Raw genomic sequence first — 18345 nt, 5'->3', positions numbered from 1 at the left:
CCAGGAGGGCAGATGCCTGTCTGAGGGGTTGGCAGCAGCAGCAGCTGCAGTGAAACCCCAGGAAGGGCAGTTTGGCAGTACCAGGGTCTGTGCTACAGACCACTGGGATCATGGGATTGTGCCAACTATGCCAGGATGGCATAGAGGGGGCAATTCCATGATCATAGACATGTTACATGGCCAATATCGGAGTTACCATTGTGAAGCTACATATAGGTAGTGACCTATATGTAGTGCACGCGTGTAATGGTGTCCCCGCACTCACAAAGTTCAGTGAATTGGCTCTGAACAATGTGGGGGCACCTTGGCTAGTGCCAGGGTGCCCACACACTAAGTAACTTTGCACCTAACCTTTACCAGGTAAAGGTTAGACATATAGGTGACTTATAAGTTACTTAAGTGCAGTGTAAAATGGTTGTGAAATAACGTGGACGTTATTTCACTCAGGCTGCAGTGGCAGGCCTGTGTAAGAATTGTCAGAGCTCCCTATGGGTGGCAAAAGAAATGCTGCAGCCCATAGGGATCTCCTGGAACCCCAATACCCTGGGTACCTCAGTACCATATACTAGGGAATTATAAGGGTGTTCCAGTAAGCCAATGTGAATTGGTAAAATTGGTCACTAGCCTGTTAGTGACAATTTAAAAGTAATGAGAGAGCATAACCACTGAGGTTCTGGTTAGCAGAGCCTCAGTGAGACAGTTAGGCACCACACAGGGAACACATACATGCACACCTATGAGCACTGGGGCCCTGTGTGACAGGGTCCCAGTGACACATACATATAGGCCACAACCTTATGAGCACTGGGGTCCTGACTAGCAGGGTCCCAGTGACACATAACAAACATACTGAAAACATAGTGTTTTCACTATGAGCACTGGGGCCTAGCCATCAGGATCCCAGTGAGACAGTGAAAACAGTGACAAACATCCTGACATACACTCACAAACAGGCCAAAAGTGGGGGTAACAAGGCTAGAAAGAGGCTACCTTCTCACACAACCCCCCCCCAAACGAAGGACAATAAGGCTAACCTTGGCCAGTTGAGACTTTATTGTCTAAGTGGTGATAAGTAGAGAGTAGCTCTGCAATAGACTGGTTACTCCCTTTATCATCCACTATATGGTTACTTCCCTGTGGGGATGTAAACCACCCTGTTTGAAGTTTTTTAGCTAAGCAACAATGTGAAGATGTATTTTCAGAGTTTCTATCAGTAAGTTTTAGTTTAGAGCAGTGGGAATTGTCCACTGAACCTATTTGTAGTGATGGAAATGCCAGACAGGGATGCTGTCTCAGAAAAGCCATAGCTGGGCAAAAACTTTGTCCATCTGGCTGGAAGAGAGAACAGGGATGCTGTTTCTCTTGAGTTGGAGCAGGGCAGGGATGCTGTCCTATGAGCTCCACACTAGGGCAGGGATGCTGTCCTAAGTGTTGTGAGGTAGTGCAGGGTTTCTGCACTAAAGTTTCTCTGGGAGGGTTGGAGGGATGCTCCATGTTAACTAAAATGGTGCTGTTTTTCTCACCAATGTTAGTTATCCCACAGAGAGGTACTTCCACCTCAGGGAGTCCAGCTTTGCCAGCTGATGATTCCCTTGGAACAGGTGCCACCCCAGGAGAGGTTTCTCCCACCACAGGAATAGTATCCTGAATGGTAGGGTGGTTAGGGGATACTGTGATACCCTTTTTACCTGTTGATGGAGAGGGATCCTGAGTTTTCAGGCCTTCTCTCCTTTGCTTTTTCATTTCACTTGAAATGAGAGGGAACAATTCCTCAGGGATGCCCAGCATGGCTGCATGGGCATAAAACTCTACATCAGCCCAACCTGAGGCCTCTAGGTCATTTCCTAAGAGACAGTCTACAGGTAAGCTAGGTGATACCACCACCTGCTTAGGGCCAGTAACTCCACCCCAACTAAACTGAATTATAGCTAAGGGAAGAAACTTAGTGGAGTTATGGACATCAATAATCTTATACTGTTGTCCAATGATGTGTTGATCAGGGTGCACTAGGTTTTCAGTCACCAAAGTGAAACTGGCACCTGTGTCCCTGTAGGCCAAGGCCTCAACACCATTTATTGAAACTGTCTGCCTGTACTTATCCATTGTAAGGGGACAAGCAGCCAGTGTGGCAAGGCCAATGCCACTAGGTGTGACAGAAACTGTCTTGGGAGTGACTACCCTAGTTTCTACTATGGACCCAAAAGTGAACCCAACTACACCCTTAACTTGACTGTTGCCAGCAGTCCCACCACTAGTACCACTACTGCTAGGGGCACTAGAGCTTGATGTATTAGTGGTGGTAGGCTCTGGACAGGACTTATCCCCTGGCCTATGGCCTCTATTTTTACACACAAAGCACCAAGGCTTTTTAATGTGTGCAGGTTGGGAAGAAGAGGAAGAATTTGTTTTATCCCCACCCTCTGAAGAGTGTTTAAGATTTGAAGTGGGATCTTTGGTTTTACCCTTATCCCCATGCTTATCTTGAGATTTTTCACCATCTTTCTTCTTATTGCCATCTTTGTCACCCCCTGTATGAACTTTTCTGTTCACCCTTGTTCTGACCCATTTGTCTGCCTTCTTTCCCAATTCTTGGGGAGAGGTCAGATCAGAGTCTACCAGGTACTGGTGCAACAAATCAGACACACAATTATTAAGTATATGCTCTCTCAGGATTGTGTTATACAGGCTTTCATAATCAGTAACTTTACTGCCATGTAACCACCCCTCCAAGGCCTTCACTGAATGGTCAATGAAATCAACCCAGTCTTGTGAAGACTCCTTTTTGGTCTCTCTGAACTTTATCCTGTACTGTTCAGTGGTTAAGCCATAACCATCCAGGAGTGCATTCTTAAGAACTTGGAAATTATTAGCATCATTTTCTTTCACAGTAAGGAGCCTATCCCTACCTTTTCCACTAAATGATAGCCATAGGATAGCAGCCCACTGCCTTTGAGGGACATCCTGTACAACACAGGCCCTCTCAAGTGCAGCAAACCACTTGTTAATGTCATCCCCCTCCTTATAAGGGGGAACTATCTTGTGCAGATTCCTGGAATCATGCTCTTTTGCAGGATGACTATGGGGAATACTGCTGCTGCCACCATGGGTTTCTAAACCCAACTTCTGTCTTTCCTTCTCTAGTTCAAAAGACTGTCTATCCAAATCCAGCTGTTGCTTTTTAAGCTTCAGTCTGGTTTGTTCCACCCTCAACTTATTGAGTTCCCTCTCTAACATTCTGTCATCAGGGTTGGTGGGAGGGACATTTCTAGATACAGAGGTATGATGGGAATGAACAGAAGTAGACCTGTCCCTTACAGAAGCCACCCTAACAGCTTGGCTAACCGAAACATTACTACCAGTATGGTGAGAATAAATGCTTTTGCTATGATGTGAGACAACACTATTTGTATGGTGTGGCTCATCATCATTACCAACTATGCTAGACTGTCTAGTAATGGGCAGGCTAGGAAGTTTCTTTCCTGAATCTTTTCCTGGGGGAGTCCCTGAATCAGATTGGGAACTATTAGGTACTTTTTCAACAGATGAGGCACCTATGGCCTTATCCTGTTCTCTAAGCATGTTAAGTAACAGTTCCAAGGAAGGATTCTTCCCTACACTCAAACCTCTCTCTATACAGAGACTCCTTGCTCTTTTCCAGCTAAGGTTGTCATATGCAAGTTTGGACAGATCAACATTTTGGCCTGTGCCAGACATTTTTAGAGAGAGTTAAAGTGATAGTAAAAGATACAAAGTTTGTCAGAGCTTTTAGAAAGACAGAGAAAAAAAACTTTTTAAACTTTTTAGAACTTTTTAGAAAGTTAGAAGTACTTTCAGCACTTAGAAAAGAGTGAAAAGAGGAAATGCAAAACTTTTTGGCTATGTGTATATACACTGACCTTGTTTTGTATATTTTTCTCTTATGAAAAGTACAATGACAAGAGTGGTAAGTAGTCTCAAAGCACTTATCCCACCACTGCACAACCAATGTAGGAGGCTGGACTGGCTTGTAGTGAGTACCAAGGGGTACTTGCACCTTGCACCAGGCCCAGTTATCCCTTATTAGTGTATAGGGTGTCTAGCAGCTTATGCTGATAGATAATGGTAGCTTAGCAGAGCAGCTTAGGCTGAACTAGGAGACGTGTGAAGCTACTACAGTACCACTTAGTGTCATATGCACAATATCATAAGAAAACACAATACACAGTTATACTAAAAATAAAGGTACTTTATTTTTATGACAATATGCCAAAGTATCTTAGAGTGTACCCTCAGTGAGAGGATAGGAAATATACACAAGATATATATACACAATAGCAAAAATATGCAGTATAGTCTTAGAAAACAGTGCAAACAATGTATAGTTACAATAGGATGCAATGGGGAAACATAGGGATAGGGGCAACACAAACCATATACTCCAAAAGTGGAATGCGAACCACAAATGGACCCCAAACCTATGTGACCTTGTAGAGGGTCGCTGGGACTATTAGAAAATAGTGAGAGTTAGAAAAATAACCCTCCCCAAGACCCTGAAAAGTGAGTGCAAAGTGCACTAAAGTTCCCCTAAGGACAAAGACGTCGTGTTAGAGGAATAATGCAGGAAAGACACAAACCAGCAATGCCACCACTGTGGATTTCCAATCTAGGGTACCTGTGGAACAAGGGGACCAAGTCCAAAAGTCACAAGCAAGTCGGAGATGGGCAGATGCCCAGGAAATGCCAGCTGAGGGTGCAAAGAAGCTTCGACTGGACAGAAGAAGCTGAGGTTTCTGCAGGAACGAAAAGGGCTAGAGACTTCCCCTTTGGTGGACGGATCCCTCTCACCTTGGAGAGTCGTGCAGAAGTGTTTCCCCGCCGGAAGGACGCCAACAAGCCTTGCTAGCCGCAAATCGTGCGTTTGGCGTTTTTGGACGCTGCCGGAGCCCAGGAGGGACCAGGAGGTCGCAAATTGGACCTGAAGAGAGAGGGGACGTCGAGCAAGACAAAGAGCCCTCACTGAAGCAGGTAGCACCCGGAGAAGTGCCAGAAACAGGCACTACGAGGATGCGTGAAACGGTGCTCGCCGAAGTTGCACAAAGGAGTCCCACGTCACCGGAGACCAACTTAGAAAGTCGTGCAATGCAGGTTAGAGTGCCGTGGACCCAGGCTTGGCTGTGCACAAAGGATTTCCGCCTGAAGTGCACAGGGGCCGGAGTAGCTGCAAGGTCGTGGTTCCCAGCAATGCAGCCCAGCGAGGTGAGGCAAGGACTTACCTCCACCAAACTTGGACTGAAGAGTCACTGGACTGTGGGGGTCACTTGGACAGAGTCGCTGGATTCGAGGGACCTCGCTCGTCGTGCTGAGAGGAGACCCAAGGGATCGGTAATGCAGCTTTTTGGTGCCTGCGGTTGCAGGGGGAAGATTCCGTCGACCCACGGGAGATTTCTTCGGAGCTTCTGGTGCAGAGAGGAGGCAGGCTACCCCCACAGCATGCACAAGCAGGAAAACAGTCGAGAAGGCGGCAGGATCAGCGTTACAGAGTTGCAGTAGTCGTCTTTGCTACTATGTTGCAGGTTTGCAGGCTTCCAGCGCGGTCAGCAGTCGATTCCTTATCAGAAGGTGAAGAGGGAGATGCAGAGGAACTCGGATGAGCTCTTGCATTCGTTATCTAAAGTTTCCCCAGAGACAGAGACCCTAAATAGCCAGAAAAAAGGGTTTGGCTACCTAGGAGAGAGGATAGGCTACTAACACCTGAAGGAGCCTATCAGCAGGAGTCTCTGACGTCACCTGGTGGCACTGGCCACTCAGAGCAGTCCAGTGTGCCAGCAGCACCTCTGTTTCCAAGATGGCAGAGGTCTGGAGCACACTGGAGGAGCTCTGGACACCTCCCAGGGGAGGTGCAGGTCAGGGGAGTGGTCACTCCCCTTTCCTTTGTCCAGTTTCGCGCCAGAGCAGGGGCTAAGGGGTCCCTGAACCGGTGTAGACTGGCTTATGCAGAATTGGGCACCTCTGTGCCCAACAAAGCATTTCCAGAGGCTGGGGGAGGCTACTCCTCCCCTGCCTTCACACCATTTTCCAAAGGGAGAGGGTGTCACACCCTCTCTCAGAGGAAGTTCTTTGTTCTGCCATCCTGGGCCAGGCCTGGCTGGACCCCAGGAGGGCAGATGCCTGTCTGAGGGGTTGGCAGCAGCAGCAGCTGCAGTGAAACCCCAGGAAGGGCAGTTTGGCAGTACCAGGGTCTGTGCTACAGACCACTGGGATCATGGGATTGTGCCAACTATGCCAGGATGGCATAGAGGGGGCAATTCCATGATCATAGACATGTTACATGGCCAATATCGGAGTTACCATTGTGAAGCTACATATAGGTAGTGACCTATATGTAGTGCACGCGTGTAATGGTGTCCCCGCACTCACAAAGTTCAGTGAATTGGCTCTGAACAATGTGGGGGCACCTTGGCTAGTGCCAGGGTGCCCACACACTAAGTAACTTTGCACCTAACCTTTACCAGGTAAAGGTTAGACATATAGGTGACTTATAAGTTACTTAAGTGCAGTGTAAAATGGTTGTGAAATAACGTGGACGTTATTTCACTCAGGCTGCAGTGGCAGGCCTGTGTAAGAATTGTCAGAGCTCCCTATGGGTGGCAAAAGAAATGCTGCAGCCCATAGGGATCTCCTGGAACCCCAATACCCTGGGTACCTCAGTACCATATACTAGGGAATTATAAGGGTGTTCCAGTAAGCCAATGTGAATTGGTAAAATTGGTCACTAGCCTGTTAGTGACAATTTAAAAGTAATGAGAGAGCATAACCACTGAGGTTCTGGTTAGCAGAGCCTCAGTGAGACAGTTAGGCACCACACAGGGAACACATACATGCACACCTATGAGCACTGGGGCCCTGTGTGACAGGGTCCCAGTGACACATACATATAGGCCACAACCTTATGAGCACTGGGGTCCTGACTAGCAGGGTCCCAGTGACACATAACAAACATACTGAAAACATAGTGTTTTCACTATGAGCACTGGGGCCTAGCCATCAGGATCCCAGTGAGACAGTGAAAACAGTGACAAACATCCTGACATACACTCACAAACAGGCCAAAAGTGGGGGTAACAAGGCTAGAAAGAGGCTACCTTCTCACACAACCCCCCCCCAAACGAAGGACAATAAGGCTAACCTTGGCCAGTTGAGACTTTATTGTCTAAGTGGTGATAAGTAGAGAGTAGCTCTGCAATAGACTGGTTACTCCCTTTATCATCCACTATATGGTTACTTCCCTGTGGGGATGTAAACCACCCTGTTTGAAGTTTTTTAGCTAAGCAACAATGTGAAGATGTATTTTCAGAGTTTCTATCAGTAAGTTTTAGTTTAGAGCAGTGGGAATTGTCCACTGAACCTATTTGTAGTGATGGAAATGCCAGACAGGGATGCTGTCTCAGAAAAGCCATAGCTGGGCAAAAACTTTGTCCATCTGGCTGGAAGAGAGAACAGGGATGCTGTTTCTCTTGAGTTGGAGCAGGGCAGGGATGCTGTCCTATGAGCTCCACACTAGGGCAGGGATGCTGTCCTAAGTGTTGTGAGGTAGTGCAGGGTTTCTGCACTAAAGTTTCTCTGGGAGGGTTGGAGGGATGCTCCATGTTAACTAAAATGGTGCTGTTTTTCTCACCAATGTTAGTTATCCCACAGAGAGGTACTTCCACCTCAGGGAGTCCAGCTTTGCCAGCTGATGATTCCCTTGGAACAGGTGCCACCCCAGGAGAGGTTTCTCCCACCACAGGAATAGTATCCTGAATGGTAGGGTGGTTAGGGGATACTGTGATACCCTTTTTACCTGTTGATGGAGAGGGATCCTGAGTTTTCAGGCCTTCTCTCCTTTGCTTTTTCATTTCACTTGAAATGAGAGGGAACAATTCCTCAGGGATGCCCAGCATGGCTGCATGGGCATAAAACTCTACATCAGCCCAACCTGAGGCCTCTAGGTCATTTCCTAAGAGACAGTCTACAGGTAAGCTAGGTGATACCACCACCTGCTTAGGGCCAGTAACTCCACCCCAACTAAACTGAATTATAGCTAAGGGAAGAAACTTAGTGGAGTTATGGACATCAATAATCTTATACTGTTGTCCAATGATGTGTTGATCAGGGTGCACTAGGTTTTCAGTCACCAAAGTGAAACTGGCACCTGTGTCCCTGTAGGCCAAGGCCTCAACACCATTTATTGAAACTGTCTGCCTGTACTTATCCATTGTAAGGGGACAAGCAGCCAGTGTGGCAAGGCCAATGCCACTAGGTGTGACAGAAACTGTCTTGGGAGTGACTACCCTAGTTTCTACTATGGACCCAAAAGTGAACCCAACTACACCCTTAACTTGACTGTTGCCAGCAGTCCCACCACTAGTACCACTACTGCTAGGGGCACTAGAGCTTGATGTATTAGTGGTGGTAGGCTCTGGACAGGACTTATCCCCTGGCCTATGGCCTCTATTTTTACACACAAAGCACCAAGGCTTTTTAATGTGTGCAGGTTGGGAAGAAGAGGAAGAATTTGTTTTATCCCCACCCTCTGAAGAGTGTTTAAGATTTGAAGTGGGATCTTTGGTTTTACCCTTATCCCCATGCTTATCTTGAGATTTTTCACCATCTTTCTTCTTATTGCCATCTTTGTCACCCCCTGTATGAACTTTTCTGTTCACCCTTGTTCTGACCCATTTGTCTGCCTTCTTTCCCAATTCTTGGGGAGAGGTCAGATCAGAGTCTACCAGGTACTGGTGCAACAAATCAGACACACAATTATTAAGTATATGCTCTCTCAGGATTGTGTTATACAGGCTTTCATAATCAGTAACTTTACTGCCATGTAACCACCCCTCCAAGGCCTTCACTGAATGGTCAATGAAATCAACCCAGTCTTGTGAAGACTCCTTTTTGGTCTCTCTGAACTTTATCCTGTACTGTTCAGTGGTTAAGCCATAACCATCCAGGAGTGCATTCTTAAGAACTTGGAAATTATTAGCATCATTTTCTTTCACAGTAAGGAGCCTATCCCTACCTTTTCCACTAAATGATAGCCATAGGATAGCAGCCCACTGCCTTTGAGGGACATCCTGTACAACACAGGCCCTCTCAAGTGCAGCAAACCACTTGTTAATGTCATCCCCCTCCTTATAAGGGGGAACTATCTTGTGCAGATTCCTGGAATCATGCTCTTTTGCAGGATGACTATGGGGAATACTGCTGCTGCCACCATGGGTTTCTAAACCCAACTTCTGTCTTTCCTTCTCTAGTTCAAAAGACTGTCTATCCAAATCCAGCTGTTGCTTTTTAAGCTTCAGTCTGGTTTGTTCCACCCTCAACTTATTGAGTTCCCTCTCTAACATTCTGTCATCAGGGTTGGTGGGAGGGACATTTCTAGATACAGAGGTATGATGGGAATGAACAGAAGTAGACCTGTCCCTTACAGAAGCCACCCTAACAGCTTGGCTAACCGAAACATTACTACCAGTATGGTGAGAATAAATGCTTTTGCTATGATGTGAGACAACACTATTTGTATGGTGTGGCTCATCATCATTACCAACTATGCTAGACTGTCTAGTAATGGGCAGGCTAGGAAGTTTCTTTCCTGAATCTTTTCCTGGGGGAGTCCCTGAATCAGATTGGGAACTATTAGGTACTTTTTCAACAGATGAGGCACCTATGGCCTTATCCTGTTCTCTAAGCATGTTAAGTAACAGTTCCAAGGAAGGATTCTTCCCTACACTCAAACCTCTCTCTATACAGAGACTCCTTGCTCTTTTCCAGCTAAGGTTGTCATATGCAAGTTTGGACAGATCAACATTTTGGCCTGTGCCAGACATTTTTAGAGAGAGTTAAAGTGATAGTAAAAGATACAAAGTTTGTCAGAGCTTTTAGAAAGACAGAGAAAAAAAACTTTTTAAACTTTTTAGAACTTTTTAGAAAGTTAGAAGTACTTTCAGCACTTAGAAAAGAGTGAAAAGAGGAAATGCAAAACTTTTTGGCTATGTGTATATACACTGACCTTGTTTTGTATATTTTTCTCTTATGAAAAGTACAATGACAAGAGTGGTAAGTAGTCTCAAAGCACTTATCCCACCACTGCACAACCAATGTAGGAGGCTGGACTGGCTTGTAGTGAGTACCAAGGGGTACTTGCACCTTGCACCAGGCCCAGTTATCCCTTATTAGTGTATAGGGTGTCTAGCAGCTTATGCTGATAGATAATGGTAGCTTAGCAGAGCAGCTTAGGCTGAACTAGGAGACGTGTGAAGCTACTACAGTACCACTTAGTGTCATATGCACAATATCATAAGAAAACACAATACACAGTTATACTAAAAATAAAGGTACTTTATTTTTATGACAATATGCCAAAGTATCTTAGAGTGTACCCTCAGTGAGAGGATAGGAAATATACACAAGATATATATACACAATAGCAAAAATATGCAGTATAGTCTTAGAAAACAGTGCAAACAATGTATAGTTACAATAGGATGCAATGGGGAAACATAGGGATAGGGGCAACACAAACCATATACTCCAAAAGTGGAATGCGAACCACAAATGGACCCCAAACCTATGTGACCTTGTAGAGGGTCGCTGGGACTATTAGAAAATAGTGAGAGTTAGAAAAATAACCCTCCCCAAGACCCTGAAAAGTGAGTGCAAAGTGCACTAAAGTTCCCCTAAGGACAAAGACGTCGTGTTAGAGGAATAATGCAGGAAAGACACAAACCAGCAATGCCACCACTGTGGATTTCCAATCTAGGGTACCTGTGGAACAAGGGGACCAAGTCCAAAAGTCACAAGCAAGTCGGAGATGGGCAGATGCCCAGGAAATGCCAGCTGAGGGTGCAAAGAAGCTTCGACTGGACAGAAGAAGCTGAGGTTTCTGCAGGAACGAAAAGGGCTAGAGACTTCCCCTTTGGTGGACGGATCCCTCTCACCTTGGAGAGTCGTGCAGAAGTGTTTCCCCGCCGGAAGGACGCCAACAAGCCTTGCTAGCCGCAAATCGTGCGTTTGGCGTTTTTGGACGCTGCCGGAGCCCAGGAGGGACCAGGAGGTCGCAAATTGGACCTGAAGAGAGAGGGGACGTCGAGCAAGACAAAGAGCCCTCACTGAAGCAGGTAGCACCCGGAGAAGTGCCAGAAACAGGCACTACGAGGATGCGTGAAACGGTGCTCGCCGAAGTTGCACAAAGGAGTCCCACGTCACCGGAGACCAACTTAGAAAGTCGTGCAATGCAGGTTAGAGTGCCGTGGACCCAGGCTTGGCTGTGCACAAAGGATTTCCGCCTGAAGTGCACAGGGGCCGGAGTAGCTGCAAGGTCGTGGTTCCCAGCAATGCAGCCCAGCGAGGTGAGGCAAGGACTTACCTCCACCAAACTTGGACTGAAGAGTCACTGGACTGTGGGGGTCACTTGGACAGAGTCGCTGGATTCGAGGGACCTCGCTCGTCGTGCTGAGAGGAGACCCAAGGGATCGGTAATGCAGCTTTTTGGTGCCTGCGGTTGCAGGGGGAAGATTCCGTCGACCCACGGGAGATTTCTTCGGAGCTTCTGGTGCAGAGAGGAGGCAGGCTACCCCCACAGCATGCACAAGCAGGAAAACAGTCGAGAAGGCGGCAGGATCAGCGTTACAGAGTTGCAGTAGTCGTCTTTGCTACTATGTTGCAGGTTTGCAGGCTTCCAGCGCGGTCAGCAGTCGATTCCTTATCAGAAGGTGAAGAGGGAGATGCAGAGGAACTCGGATGAGCTCTTGCATTCGTTATCTAAAGTTTCCCCAGAGACAGAGACCCTAAATAGCCAGAAAAAAGGGTTTGGCTACCTAGGAGAGAGGATAGGCTACTAACACCTGAAGGAGCCTATCAGCAGGAGTCTCTGACGTCACCTGGTGGCACTGGCCACTCAGAGCAGTCCAGTGTGCCAGCAGCACCTCTGTTTCCAAGATGGCAGAGGTCTGGAGCACACTGGAGGAGCTCTGGACACCTCCCAGGGGAGGTGCAGGTCAGGGGAGTGGTCACTCCCCTTTCCTTTGTCCAGTTTCGCGCCAGAGCAGGGGCTAAGGGGTCCCTGAACCGGTGTAGACTGGCTTATGCAGAATTGGGCACCTCTGTGCCCAACAAAGCATTTCCAGAGGCTGGGGGAGGCTACTCCTCCCCTGCCTTCACACCATTTTCCAAAGGGAGAGGGTGTCACACCCTCTCTCAGAGGAAGTTCTTTGTTCTGCCATCCTGGGCCAGGCCTGGCTGGACCCCAGGAGGGCAGATGCCTGTCTGAGGGGTTGGCAGCAGCAGCAGCTGCAGTGAAACCCCAGGAAGGGCAGTTTGGCAGTACCAGGGTCTGTGCTACAGACCACTGGGATCATGGGATTGTGCCAACTATGCCAGGATGGCATAGAGGGGGCAATTCCATGATCATAGACATGTTACATGGCCAATATCGGAGTTACCATTGTGAAGCTACATATAGGTAGTGACCTATATGTAGTGCACGCGTGTAATGGTGTCCCCGCACTCACAAAGTTCAGTGAATTGGCTCTGAACAATGTGGGGGCACCTTGGCTAGTGCCAGGGTGCCCACACACTAAGTAACTTTGCACCTAACCTTTACCAGGTAAAGGTTAGACATATAGCTGACTTATAAGTTACTTAAGTGCAGTGTAAAATGGTTGTGAAATAACGTGGACGTTATTTCACTCAGGCTGCAGTGGCAGGCCTGTGTAAGAATTGTCAGAGCTCCCTATGGGTGGCAAAAGAAATGCTGCAGCCCATAGGGATCTCCTGGAACCCCAATACCCTGGGTACCTCAGTACCATATACTAGGGAATTATAAGGGTGTTCCAGTAAGCCAATGTGAATTGGTAAAATTGGTCACTAGCCTGTTAGTGACAATTTAAAAGTAATGAGAGAGCATAACCACTGAGGTTCTGGTTAGCAGAGCCTCAGTGAGACAGTTAGGCACCACACAGGGAACACATACATGCACACCTATGAGCACTGGGGCCCTGTGTGACAGGGTCCCAGTGACACATACATATAGGCCACAACCTTATGAGCACTGGGGTCCTGACTAGCAGGGTCCCAGTGACACATAACAAACATACTGAAAACATAGTGTTTTCACTATGAGCACTGGGGCCTAGCCATCAGGATCCCAGTGAGACAGTGAAAACAGTGACAAACATCCTGACATACACTCACAAACAGGCCAAAAGTGGGGGTAACAAGGCTAGAAAGAGGCTACCTTCTCACACAACCCCCCCCCAAACGAAGGACAATAAGGCTAACCTTGGCCAGTTGAGACTTTATTGTCTAAGTGGTGATAAGTAGAGAGTAGCTCTGCAATAGACTGGTTACTCCCTTTATCATCCACTATATGGTTACTTCCCTGTGGGGATGTAAACCACCCTGTTTGAAGTTTTTTAGCTAAGCAACAATGTGAAGATGTATTTTCAGAGTTTCTATCAGTAAGTTTTAGTTTAGAGCAGTGGGAATTGTCCACTGAACCTATTTGTAGTGATGGAAATGCCAGACAGGGATGCTGTCTCAGAAAAGCCATAGCTGGGCAAAAACTTTGTCCATCTGGCTGGAAGAGAGAACAGGGATGCTGTTTCTCTTGAGTTGGAGCAGGGCAGGGATGCTGTCCTATGAGCTCCACACTAGGGCAGGGATGCTGTCCTAAGTGTTGTGAGGTAGTGCAGGGTTTCTGCACTAAAGTTTCTCTGGGAGGGTTGGAGGGATGCTCCATGTTAACTAAAATGGTGCTGTTTTTCTCACCAATGTTAGTTATCCCACAGAGAGGTACTTCCACCTCAGGGAGTCCAGCTTTGCCAGCTGATGATTCCCTTGGAACAGGTGCCACCCCAGGAGAGGTTTCTCCCACCACAGGAATAGTATCCTGAATGGTAGGGTGGTTAGGGGATACTGTGATACCCTTTTTACCTGTTGATGGAGAGGGATCCTGAGTTTTCAGGCCTTCTCTCCTTTGCTTTTTCATTTCACTTGAAATGAGAGGGAACAATTCCTCAGGGATGCCCAGCATGGCTGCATGGGCATAAAACTCTACATCAGCCCAACCTGAGGCCTCTAGGTCATTTCCTAAGAGACAGTCTACAGGTAAGCTAGGTGATACCACCACCTGCTTAGGGCCAGTAACTCCACCCCAACTAAACTGAATTATAGCTAAGGGAAGAAACTTAGTGGAGTTATGGACATCAATAATCTTATACTGTTGTCCAATGATGTGTTGATCAGGGTGCACTAGGTTTTCAGTCACCAAAGTGAAACTGGCACCTGTGTCCCTGTAGGCCAAGGCCTCAACACCATTTATTGAAACTGTCTGCCTGTACTTATCCATTGTAAGGGGACAAGCAGCCAGTGTGGCAAGGCCAATGCCACTAGGTGTGACAGAAACTGTCTTGGGAGTGACTACCCTAGTTTCTACTATGGACCCAAAAGTGAACCCAACTACACCCTTAACTTGACTGTTGCCAGCAGTCCCACCACTAGTACCACTACTGCTAGGGGCACTAGAGCTTGATGTATTAGTGGTGGTAGGCTCTGGACAGGACTTATCCCCTGGCCTATGGCCTCTATTTTTACACACAAAGCACCAAGGCTTTTTAATGTGTGCAGGTTGGGAAGAAGAGGAAGAATTTGTTTTATCCCCACCCTCTGAAGAGTGTTTAAGATTTGAAGTGGGATCTTTGGTTTTACCCTTATCCCCATGCTTATCTTGAGATTTTTCACCATCTTTCTTCTTATTGCCATCTTTGTCACCCCCTGTATGAACTTTTCTGTTCACCCTTGTTCTGACCCATTTGTCTGCCTTCTTTCCCAATTCTTGGGGAGAGGTCAGATCAGAGTCTACCAGGTACTGGTGCAACAAATCAGACACACAATTATTAAGTATATGCTCTCTCAGGATTGTGTTATACAGGCTTTCATAATCAGTAACTTTACTGCCATGTAACCACCCCTCCAAGGCCTTCACTGAATGGTCAATGAAATCAACCCAGTCTTGTGAAGACTCCTTTTTGGTCTCTCTGAACTTTATCCTGTACTGTTCAGTGGTTAAGCCATAACCATCCAGGAGTGCATTCTTAAGAACTTGGAAATTATTAGCATCATTTTCTTTCACAGTAAGGAGCCTATCCCTACCTTTTCCACTAAATGATAGCCATAGGATAGCAGCCCACTGCCTTTGAGGGACATCCTGTACAACACAGGCCCTCTCAAGTGCAGCAAACCACTTGTTAATGTCATCCCCCTCCTTATAAGGGGGAACTATCTTGTGCAGATTCCTGGAATCATGCTCTTTTGCAGGATGACTATGGGGAATACTGCTGCTGCCACCATGGGTTTCTAAACCCAACTTCTGTCTTTCCTTCTCTAGTTCAAAAGACTGTCTATCCAAATCCAGCTGTTGCTTTTTAAGCTTCAGTCTGGTTTGTTCCACCCTCAACTTATTGAGTTCCCTCTCTAACATTCTGTCATCAGGGTTGGTGGGAGGGACATTTCTAGATACAGAGGTATGATGGGAATGAACAGAAGTAGACCTGTCCCTTACAGAAGCCACCCTAACAGCTTGGCTAACCGAAACATTACTACCAGTATGGTGAGAATAAATGCTTTTGCTATGATGTGAGACAACACTATTTGTATGGTGTGGCTCATCATCATTACCAACTATGCTAGACTGTCTAGTAATGGGCAGGCTAGGAAGTTTCTTTCCTGAATCTTTTCCTGGGGGAGTCCCTGAATCAGATTGGGAACTATTAGGTACTTTTTCAACAGATGAGGCACCTATGGCCTTATCCTGTTCTCTAAGCATGTTAAGTAACAGTTCCAAGGAAGGATTCTTCCCTACACTCAAACCTCTCTCTATACAGAGACTCCTTGCTCTTTTCCAGCTAAGGTTGTCATATGCAAGTTTGGACAGATCAACATTTTGGCCTGTGCCAGACATTTTTAGAGAGAGTTAAAGTGATAGTAAAAGATACAAAGTTTGTCAGAGCTTTTAGAAAGACAGAGAAAAAAAACTTTTTAAACTTTTTAGAACTTTTTAGAAAGTTAGAAGTACTTTCAGCACTTAGAAAAGAGTGAAAAGAGGAAATGCAAAACTTTTTGGCTATGTGTATATACACTGACCTTGTTTTGTATATTTTTCTCTTATGAAAAGTACAATGACAAGAGTGGTAAGTAGTCTCAAAGCACTTATCCCACCACTGCACAACCAATGTAGGAGGCTGGACTGGCTTGTAGTGAGTACCAAGGGGTACTTGCACCTTGCACCAGGCCCAGTTATCCCTTATTAGTGTATAGGGTGTCTAGCAGCTTATGCTGATAGATAATGGTAGCTTAGCAGAGCAGCTTAGGCTGAACTAGGAGACGTGTGAAGCTACTACAGTACCACTTAGTGTCATATGCACAATATCATAAGAAAACACAATACACAGTTATACTAAAAATAAAGGTACTTTATTTTTATGACAATATGCCAAAGTATCTTAGAGTGTACCCTCAGTGAGAGGATAGGAAATATACACAAGATATATATACACAATAGCAAAAATATGCAGTATAGTCTTAGAAAACAGTGCAAACAATGTATAGTTACAATAGGATGCAATGGGGAAACATAGGGATAGGGGCAACACAAACCATATACTCCAAAAGTGGAATGCGAACCACAAATGGACCCCAAACCTATGTGACCTTGTAGAGGGTCGCTGGGACTATTAGAAAATAGTGAGAGTTAGAAAAATAACCCTCCCCAAGACCCTGAAAAGTGAGTGCAAAGTGCACTAAAGTTCCCCTAAGGACAAAGACGTCGTGTTAGAGGAATAATGCAGGAAAGACACAAACCAGCAATGCCACCACTGTGGATTTCCAATCTAGGGTACCTGTGGAACAAGGGGACCAAGTCCAAAAGTCACAAGCAAGTCGGAGATGGGCAGATGCCCAGGAAATGCCAGCTGAGGGTGCAAAGAAGCTTCGACTGGACAGAAGAAGCTGAGGTTTCTGCAGGAACGAAAAGGGCTAGAGACTTCCCCTTTGGTGGACGGATCCCTCTCACCTTGGAGAGTCGTGCAGAAGTGTTTCCCCGCCGGAAGGACGCCAACAAGCCTTGCTAGCCGCAAATCGTGCGTTTGGCGTTTTTGGACGCTGCCGGAGCCCAGGAGGGACCAGGAGGTCGCAAATTGGACCTGAAGAGAGAGGGGACGTCGAGCAAGACAAAGAGCCCTCACTGAAGCAGGTAGCACCCGGAGAAGTGCCAGAAACAGGCACTACGAGGATGCGTGAAACGGTGCTCGCCGAAGTTGCACAAAGGAGTCCCACGTCACCGGAGACCAACTTAGAAAGTCGTGCAATGCAGGTTAGAGTGCCGTGGACCCAGGCTTGGCTGTGCACAAAGGATTTCCGCCTGAAGTGCACAGGGGCCGGAGTAGCTGCAAGGTCGTGGTTCCCAGCAATGCAGCCCAGCGAGGTGAGGCAAGGACTTACCTCCACCAAACTTGGACTGAAGAGTCACTGGACTGTGGGGGTCACTTGGACAGAGTCGCTGGATTCGAGGGACCTCGCTCGTCGTGCTGAGAGGAGACCCAAGGGATCGGTAATGCAGCTTTTTGGTGCCTGCGGTTGCAGGGGGAAGATTCCGTCGACCCACGGGAGATTTCTTCGGAGCTTCTGGTGCAGAGAGGAGGCAGGCTACCCCCACAGCATGCACAAGCAGGAAAACAGTCGAGAAGGCGGCAGGATCAGCGTTACAGAGTTGCAGTAGTCGTCTTTGCTACTATGTTGCAGGTTTGCAGGCTTCCAGCGCGGTCAGCAGTCGATTCCTTATCAGAAGGTGAAGAGGGAGATGCAGAGGAACTCGGATGAGCTCTTGCATTCGTTATCTAAAGTTTCCCCAGAGACAGAGACCCTAAATAGCCAGAAAAAAGGGTTTGGCTACCTAGGAGAGAGGATAGGCTACTAACACCTGAAGGAGCCTATCAGCAGGAGTCTCTGACGTCACCTGGTGGCACTGGCCACTCAGAGCAGTCCAGTGTGCCAGCAGCACCTCTGTTTCCAAGATGGCAGAGGTCTGGAGCACACTGGAGGAGCTCTGGACACCTCCCAGGGGAGGTGCAGGTCAGGGGAGTGGTCACTCCCCTTTCCTTTGTCCAGTTTCGCGCCAGAGCAGGGGCTAAGGGGTCCCTGAACCGGTGTAGACTGGCTTATGCAGAATTGGGCACCTCTGTGCCCAACAAAGCATTTCCAGAGGCTGGGGGAGGCTACTCCTCCCCTGCCTTCACACCATTTTCCAAAGGGAGAGGGTGTCACACCCTCTCT

The sequence above is a fragment of the Pleurodeles waltl genome, chromosome 11 (genome assembly GCF_031143425.1).
Source record: "Pleurodeles waltl isolate 20211129_DDA chromosome 11, aPleWal1.hap1.20221129, whole genome shotgun sequence".
Taxonomy (NCBI): domain Eukaryota; kingdom Metazoa; phylum Chordata; class Amphibia; order Caudata; family Salamandridae; genus Pleurodeles; species Pleurodeles waltl.
The sequence above is the reverse complement of the archived record's forward strand: the minus strand, read 5'-3'. Positions refer to the sequence as shown.